Genomic DNA, 9,712 nt, shown 5'->3' with positions numbered 1-9,712 from the left:
GTGAGGGGCGGGGCGGGGCCGCCCGCGCGCCGCCAATCGCCGCTCAGCGCCGCCGCTCGATTCCGTGGATCGCGGACGGGCCGCGCGTCGCGCGCCGCCTCGGGCGGGCGGGTCCGGTCCGCTCCCGTCCCGGTCCCCGTCCGGTGGCGGCACCGGCAGCGGCGACAGCAGCGGCCGCCGGACAGGGGCTGTGCCGCGGCGGCCTCTGCAGGGGCAGGGTAGCGGCGGCTTGTTCTGGCCCACGGCAGTGTTTGCGGTTTGCACTGGGGCTGCTCTAGTCTGGGGAGGGGTAGTTTACGAGAGATACACATCCAGGGAAATTTAACATAGAGGCTTTCACTGAGGGGAAAGAAAAAAAAAAAAAAAAAAAAAAAAAAAGAGTAAAGATATCGCCAAGTTTGCAATAAATACAAAGGGCTAGTGGGCTCTCAGTGCACCTCTCCTCCTGATACGGCCGTCGGTGCTGCCCATCCATCCTCCCACGAGGGACGGTGCGGGGCTCTCCGGGGCTCGGTGCTCCGGTGACTGGGCAGAAAGCCCCCCTAGGAACGGCCTCTGCGGCCGGGAGGGGATTGGCACCAGCACCCGGAGCTTTAATGCGTTTTTTGCTGGTGCTGAAGGGCAGAAAATGGGGCAGAAAACGATGGGAGAAGGAGTTTGGTGCAAATGAGGGAGAAAAGAGCCTGCGGTGCGAAGCGGGGAGAAGACGGCTGGGTGAAAGACTTGGTGGATTTGGGTCTGAAAAGTGTTAGGAAATGTGATGGATGCTGGATTGCACCCTGACACTATCGATGAGGAGGGAAAAAAAAAAACCAAAAAAACACACCCCACATGCGCAAACAAAACAAGTCAGAACGGCTGGCTTGGCAGAGAAAGGGGAAATGGGAGACGACATTGAGGCTGGGAGACAGCAAGGAAGATGGCCTGAGGAGACAGGAGCTTTGCGCTCAGTGAGGAAGGGCTTTCTGGAATGGCATATTCCTGCTTCTGATGCTGTGGAAGGACTGAGGATTCTGAATGATCAGGCTCTGAGAGATATCCCCAGCCATGGGGGAAGAAAACGAAGTCTGAAGAAGACAATAAAACACATTGACCTGATAAATGAGACAGTTGGAGTGTAGATGGTGTTGATAGGAAAGCAGTTACGCAGTCTTGAGGACGTGGAAACAATGCAATTTCTTATCAAAGGGCAGTTAATTTCTCTCAGTTGTGTGCTTGCAATCCTATACTTTCTCACAGAGTGTCACAAAACCAAAACTGGCGTGTCAGGACCACCACAGAAACCAGGGCATCAACAAGTTCACTGCTTCTTTGCATTTCTTTTTATGCTTAACAACAACACCTGGAGCCCACTCACCACGCGTGTCACATACCTGCACATGCATTGGTCTAAGCATGATTGCATGTGACTCTCAAATTCACTTAGTTTCAAAACACTTAGAGTAAATTTATATTTATCCTTTGGGCTTAATTACCAAAAATTTATTTGAAGAAATAAACTTTAATAACTGACTTGCTGTAGTCTGTAGGGAAATGTCAGTAACAGCATCACAGATGAAACCACAAATTCTGAAAGCAGCAAGTCTTTCTCAGCTTCACCACAAATAATGAGGCATTTCAGAGGCTAGGGAGAGTCCAGTGCTGGGGATTTTGTATTTCCTCAGGCTTCACTCCTTCAGTACAAAGTTCTGTTTTTAAGAAGTGATCTCACAAGGAGTTAGGAGCAATCAAATTAGGAGGATTTGACTGTTAGGAGACAGACATTGAATTAAGCTTTAATTAATTGGAAGAGGAGAAAATGGCTGGTCTGTTCAGGTAGTTCATGCAGTGGAATGGCACCTTTTATATCTGCTAGAATACTTACTTCAGGACTTATGCATATACATTGATATGTTCTAACACTCCCTTGTTCTGTGTATTTGGATCTCTTGCTTGCACATAGGAAATGGGCTGTGAACCAAGTGGATGTTCTGCAGACATAACGGGAAGGCTAATTAACTTGTTTCCTTTATGCCAATTTAGTGAAGCTTGAAATGAAATCTAATGGCAGCAATCATAACAAGCAAATCCTTTTCTGTTTAATAACACAAGAAAAATAGCAAATGGTGTGAGATTAAAAGAATGGTATAGTTTATTTAGCTTAACAGAATGGAAAACACCTTGCTGTCCACCAGAAATGTCATCATTAATACAAAAAAACAGATTATTTCTCTGCTTGCATCTGGTTACTTCATCCTCCCTGTACTCCATCCCTGCCATATAACAGCCTGCCATGGGCACGTGGTGGTGTGATGTCATTTTACACGATCTTGGTGGACTGAGCTGGTGGCTTATTGCCATTGTTTCACAGTCACAGAGGGACTGATGCACCTGCGGGTGCAGAAACTGATGGGATAACCATAAAGGCTTCCCAAGGGGTTTCTGCCCTTGCATGGAATCCTTGGGGAGACAAAGGATCAAACTCCACTTCCAAGGAGTTAGTACAAACACCTCATGTTAATGCGAAGGAAGAGGCTTGTCCAACAAAGCTCACGTGTTCCAGCCATCTGGCTGTGATAAAAGGTTGTTAAAAGCAAAGCACTCTTGCATTTTCACAGTGATATTCTCCTCTGACAAATGACAGAAGCTTGATTTTGGCATTGTTCTCCCTTAACAGAGGTTGTTTGTTTGTTTGTTTGTTTGTTTTTTGCAGTTCCCAAGGCCTATCTCCTCTTTGTAGCTCTGGAAGGAGCAAAATGAAGCTTTGTTCCTCTCACATTTAACAAATCCTTCAGCTGTCCTTAGAAAAAAGTTTGGTAGTTAGGGTCAGATGTTGTCTGATTCCTCTTTAATTCCGTAAGTTATTATATTCAGTGCTTGTAGGATTCAACCTCTAACAAATATCCACTGCATATTATTTATCATAATTTCTTTAGTGATTGTGGCAGCCTTAACAATAAAATTTACATTATAATTGGACTTCAGTAACATAAGTTCAAACTCACATTCTCAGCTGCTTTCCTTTAATGACAGAAGAGTGAATGACTTACCACAATGCAGAGAAAATGCTCTCTCTTGCTTAGAAGAGAGAAATGATTTTGCAGTTGGCGTGATTTTGGGAACCACTGATGGATGGCAAGCTGATCCTGGTTTTCAAAGACATTCACATTCCTTATGTTTATTGCTGGATGTGAGAAGGAGGACTGCAATGTTTCTGTACAGTAATACAGTTTTACCGCAGTTGTTCTAAGAATGTACTGATATATGCTGAGAGCAAACACGCAAAACCTTATAATTTCTTTTTAATGCTTTAGTTCATTAAGAAATATAATTTCATGCCTAATTTCATTTGCATCATATGCTTAATCCTTCATGAATCCTTTAGCAGTTTCGATACTGTATCTGTAATCAAACTTAGTCCTGGGACTTGCCAAAATTGATGGATATGCGTGGCCAGGAAAAAAGTGTCTACTGTTTAATGAAGTCCTGAGTAACTAAATGTTTGTGATTCCTGGTGCAGAAGAATAGAAGTTGTGATAAAAAGAAGAAAGTGATAATTCCTAGGACATGCAGTAATCATGACTTTATTGTAATGTGTTTTTATTTATTCTTTTAGATATCGCTAAACAAAAGGGCAATTCCTGTATTTTTTTCCCAGGGAAAATATTTTGGCAGAAGCGATTATTCCTCCCCAGGAGGCAGAGAAAGGATTTGGTTCCTTTTCACGTGGAAAGAGGAATGTATTGATGCTGGCCGGAGAGGTCCCAGATTCACTTGGCAGAGGAGGACGAACCACAGGGACCTTCTAGGGACAGTGCCACCGACTGAGGGTTACAACGATTCACAGTGAGTTTTCCTTCTCACGCAGCCTCATTTGCAGCCTGTGGAGTGAGGATTTGGGGTCCGGAGTCACCGCAGTGAAGACCATGGCCTGTCCAGCGCAGGGTGACATCTGCAGTGCCTCTGGTGCCTGTGAGTCTGCTCGGTGGCTGGGCAGGGACGGCTCCCGGCAGCTCTGCGCTGATATCGCCGTAAAAAACCACTTCTTATCTAATCCCTGCGCCGGTTCCGAGCAGATGGCAGCGTTTCTGAGCTGCCGGGTTTCTGGGGGAGGTGGTGGTAGGAAACCAAACCAATAAATACTGCTGCGAGAAACTGCTGAGTCAAGACCGGGGAAATCACGTGAAAAGCCAAAAAAAGAAAGCTCGGTGGGGAGGTGAAGAGATCAGAGAGCAGGTTGCAGCAGAGTGCTGCGAAACTTCCTGTAAAACCGCTCGTGTCGCGACGCAGCTGGAAAAACACATTCCCAGCGCAGGCTGGGAGCAGGGCACAGGCGTTTCGTGACGGCCTTTACATAAACACAGCTCGCACACGGCTTGGGTTGATAGTGTGCTGGAGGCTCAGGGGTGAAAGCAGGCAGGAGCTGGGCCTTGACACGGTGCTGGGGCAGCAGCCGCCCCTTTGCTGTCCCACTGCTGCCCCTCGGTGCTGCGGGGTGCAGGGTGAGGGGTGCTGGCCGCCTTGGGATGCCCCGTGGTGCTCAAAATCATTTCCAGCTGCTGCTGGATGTGATGCGGGCTGCAGCACTCAGCAGCTGGATGTGTGGCATGTGGCAGCAGATGAGATTTATGCATTTTGTGAGTCAGACCAAGATGCTTGTGGATGGAGCTCTGTTGAATGTGAAAAAAAGAGAAGTTGTTTGACTGCCAACATGTTCTTCGGGCTTGTTACACCAAGGTAGAGGTGTGTCAATGCTCTCGCTTTTGTGGTTTGACTGACATACACTGCTAACTTGCTGGAGATACATCTGTCAGCTTCAGAGCAGCAATTATTGTGTGAAAATGGCTCTGCCCAGGAGGCACCTCCCACTTCCAGCTCTTAAGAAAGATGTGTTTGCTGTAACACTTTCTGAGAGATTTCAGCAGGAAAAGAAGTTACATCTAAATAAAATACAAGGCTGGGAGGGAAAGTTGTTATTTTCATAACTGGACAGTCATTTTCATAACTGGATATTTTAACTGCAAAGACTTCAGTACTACAAAATCCCTTGTGACCAAGAATAACATTACATCCCTTTCACAAAGAACGTGATGATATTTGTAGTTCATGGCTTCCTGCTCTGACAGAGATCAGAAACCAGATCTGGCAAACACCAGCCTGTGTTCACTGCGCTGTCCTGAAACAGAGCTCTTTGGGGGAATTATCTCTCTCCAGTTGGAGGTTGTGTGTTTGCTTTGTGCTTTTGGAGCTAGGATTTGAGGCAGCAACTGCTGCTGTAAGAATAAAAAGGAAAAACTGAAAGGATATACGCACAGTGCCAGTTCTGCAAGTGACAGAATCACAGCCCTGTGGTTGCAAAACCAGTTTCGACCTACTCCCCAGCCACATCCTACAAACAAGCTTTACCTGTGCAATGGTTTTTGTTCCCATCTCATGCTTGAAAGCTGCACCTTCTCCCCAGAATGCACACGGCAGAACTTGGCCTGTGGAGTGCTCTGCCCAACCTTCACTGAAAATTAGTAGAGCAGCTTTGCCTTGAGCCTCACACTAGCACCAGCTGAAGGACTTTGTGGATGTAATTAAGGGCCTGCTTTTGACAAAGGTATCTGCTTTTGGCCATGATAATGATAATATATTTTTCAGCTATACCTCAAGCTTCAGAGACTACACAACAGTAAAACAGAACAGGCACTGTGATAATTTCATAGGAAGTTCAGTACAGAAAGGGAAAATAAAGCTATATATTAAGTGAACATGTTGCTAATAATCCAGCACACTGATTTCACACTGAATTAAAACTACATACTGCTCTAAATAGCAACATGCAATCTATTCCACATCATTTCAGATGCAATCTACTTGCATGCTAGCCTCTCTCTGCAAAGTCATAGTGACTAAGATTTGCAAAGAAGCACAGGAACCCTTGAGCCCTGCAAAGGCCTGGGCAGTGACCCTCTGCATTCCTTAATTGCATAACACATCTAAATGTTGGATCTACTGGAAAGCAGTTACTGCAACTCTCATTAGATGGAACAGAATCTGTAGACTTACCTTTTTGAAAAGACAAAATTTCATAATAAGTTATGATTACTCAGGCATTTTAACATAGAAGTACCTAGGGACATCCCTGTTTTCCTCCAGCTCTAAAATACAGGTGTTGCAAGCAGACAGACAACTGATTGTTTTAAGGAGTCAAATAAAGAACTATCAACAGTCAGAGAGAAAATTAGCTTACTTTTATTCTCCTGTCTGAATAGTCTCCTTAGGCTACAAGAGCTGACCAAACTTTTAATCTAACAAAGGTAACAATACTGGTTAAAAAAACCCCAAAAAACAAAAAAAAAAAAAAAACCCCAAACCCCAAACAAACAAAAAACCCCCCAACAAACAACAGCAACAAAAACAAAAAAACAAACAAACAAAAACAACAAAAAAAACACACCCCAAAAAAGAACAAACAACAACAGCAACAACAACAAACCTCTTGGAATTCAGCAGATACAAGCAGAAGGGACAGGATAAGGATCAAGGAGAAAATTCCAAGAGAAAAAGCTATATGAGAAGATGACCAGCCCAGCAACCATGGAACCCAGCAAGAAATCAAGAGTCCAATGATCAGAATGTTGTGTTTGACTTGGATTGAGTGATGAGTGTCAGAGGTATAACTGAGAGGTGTAAATCGGGGTAGGGGTCCCTCTCTGGAGGCACCAGTTCGAGCTGTAACCAAAGAATTAATAGAACACTGATTGGAAACATTCACTTGGAGCTGGCATTCTTAGTGGGGTCCCAGGGTCAGACACAGTTACTGTGGCTGGTCTGTGTAAATCTCTAGCAACTGATACAAATTTAGTGTTTCCTGGATGTGAACTACTTTTCCTCTGCTTAAGAGGTTTATTTGCAGTGCTGCAACGTCCTACTAATTTTATAAAATTCACTTTCAAAGTCACTTTGTTTCATTTATGTCCTAATGCTTATTTTCAATAAGCAGCAGCAAGACAAGCTATGAGTCATTTGAAAGGTGACCTTGTACCAGGAAACAATTACTTAACCATAAGAAAAACTTGTTCCTTTGTAGGTTAACCAACAGGCATTGTCTTCCCAGTTAACTGCATGTATTACAAGATAACCTTTGCACAAAGTTTGATGTCTCTCAACCACTCCAATAAGTTTGGAGGTGTTCATTGTTTAAAGGCCACAGTATGTCCACAGGCCCTAGCCTCTAAAAGGGGGAACAAAAAAGGCAAATCCAAAGCTACCATCTTAAATTTGTCATCAGTTTTTCTCACTCAGGAGAAAGTACAGTGGCATATATGGCACTTCACACAGTGTCTCTGCCCACCCTGGAATGGCAGTTGTCGGGGGCTCCTTTTGCAGGAGTTTAAATTCCCTGGCATTCAGGTGGTTTTAGAGTCCTGGCCCTCTGCAAAGCTCTGTGCCAAACGCAGGAAAAGATGGAGTCTTCAAGGTTAGATGCTTCGTTTATTAGTTCTTATCTTACAATTTTCTCAGTGTCCAGCAAGATGTTTGCTGCGGCTCGGACATCTGGTGACTCCCCCTGTTTCTGGGCTGTCCTTATCTTTTATACTAATTGCTACCTATTTGTTATTTACTATTTCTTACCAATGTCTATCACTATTACTAAAAAGGTCATCTTTACTCTGACCCAATCCTCACTAACTTCTTTGTGCCAATGTCACTGCAGAAATGGAGTGAGGGAACAAGAAGGAAGAAGAAGGGGACAACGCCCCAAATTCTCCATCTTGCCTCATTCACTTCAATGCCAAAAATCCCAAACCCACTGTTTTTTCACCCTGTGATATACTAAACTACAATCTTTCACACTCTTGTGGTCTGCAATGCTTCCTGCAGTGCAAGAAGCCTCTCCCATGGACTGAAATCAAATCCAGTGTCTCTCTGAGCTCTGGGCTGGGGTCCCAGACCCCCCTGTCCAGGTCTCTGACCCTCCAGGGCAACCAAAGGAATGCCCTGGACTCCAACAACACAGGAAAAGGAATGACAGAATTTACTGCCCATTTTTTTTCCCCCGCCAGAGTAGACAGATAATTTAGCAGTCTCCAAACAGTGTTTCTGTATGACTTTTTTTTTTTTTTTTTTTTTTTTTTTTTTTTTTCCCCAGGTAAATAATGTAGTGAATATTCTCTTTAAGGAGAAGTGTTGGTAGAAAAACCATCCCATGCATTCATATGCCTCCAAGCTGTAAGACAGAAAGTATACACCCGAGCAGGATTGGTGGGAGATGCTTCCCAAATCTGCGTAAACCTACCTGCCCCAAAGACCACTGTGTGGTTCCAGCAGTGCAGGGTCAGCCCCCTGCAGCCCCTGCCAGCCTTCCACAGAACAGCTCACAGGATCAGCACCTGCTCTGCTACAGCAATCCCAGCTTCCAGAATTCAAAACGCTCCATCTCCCGCCCTCCACCAAGTCCGCAGTGCTCCTGAACTGGGAAGGGCCAGGCTGGACATAGTCCTTCTGCTCAGATTTAACACAGCTGTTCACCGTTGGCCAACTGGCCATTCTTAATAAGAGAAGCAAATTCCCCATACAGCATGTCCTTCACACTTCAATAATCATTCCAGAGTCATTAAAATAATGATAAAGTGGCAGACAAGGAATATTCCCATAGGAGGAGCGGTGCCTCCTTCAGGAGCAGCAAGCCACCACCTCTGGTATTTTTGTGTATTTCTGCCACTTACACACATTCTAATCCCAATTCAGAGTCTATGAGGATGCTTATTTCCTTCCCCTCCAAGAACCACAGATGACTTAGCAAAAAACCCAAAATAATAATAATTCAGGAATGGAAGCCACTTAGAAAACTCAAGGGATTTTAATGACTGAATGAATAAGGAACTACTTATATTTAAGTAGCAAACAAGTATTTTGCTATCAAAGCACAAGCTAAAGAATTTAAAGAAGCCATAAACATTAGTAAGCCCAACATACAGAACTTGGAGTAAGAAGGCATTTTACACACAAGAGTTTATCAACACAAAACTGTTTAATATTTATTAAATGACACAAAATACCTAGATAACAGACTCACTCTCTGAAAGGACATGTATTTACATTATTTACCAACTTAAGAAAGACTCTCTGTACCCATATCAGACTTATGAAACATAAAAAAGGTTTTGCTGCTTTTTGCATCGAAGGATGCAACGGTGATACATGCCCTGTTTGCAAGTCTGCATAAACTATAAGTTTTTGATGCTGTGAAAAAGCACAATTTCATATTCTGGTAGCTGAGGGAAGAGACTTCTGAAAAGTAACAGGGTTAGTTTCCACCCCACCCCCCCACCCCCCACTCCAGACACACTCTCGAGACTGTTATACAAAAAGTATATTACATTTTTGAATGCTGCTGTACTCTTACAATTTTAGTGTAACATTTCAAAGAAAATGTTCTCCCTACTGTATGAGAGCACAAAAAAAAAGTGGTATTAAAACATTTTTTTAGATGTACGTTTTTAGTTTTAAAAGAAAGCATTAGGGCAAATGATATGTTTAGGAAAAAAATGAAAGGCTGACCAAAAAAAAAAAAAAAAAAAAAAAAAACCCACCAAAAAAACCCCAAAACCAAACCAAAACAAAAAAACAAACAAAAAACAAACAAACCCCAAAACAAAACAAAAAAACAAGGGGGAAAAAACCCCCAGAAAAACAACAAAACAAAACAAAAAAAAACCCCTACCACCCCAAAACACCGCCCCCC

Source organism: Hirundo rustica, chromosome Z (genome assembly GCF_015227805.2).
Source record: "Hirundo rustica isolate bHirRus1 chromosome Z, bHirRus1.pri.v3, whole genome shotgun sequence".
Lineage (NCBI taxonomy): Eukaryota > Metazoa > Chordata > Aves > Passeriformes > Hirundinidae > Hirundo > Hirundo rustica.
Note: the sequence above shows the minus strand (reverse complement) of the source record.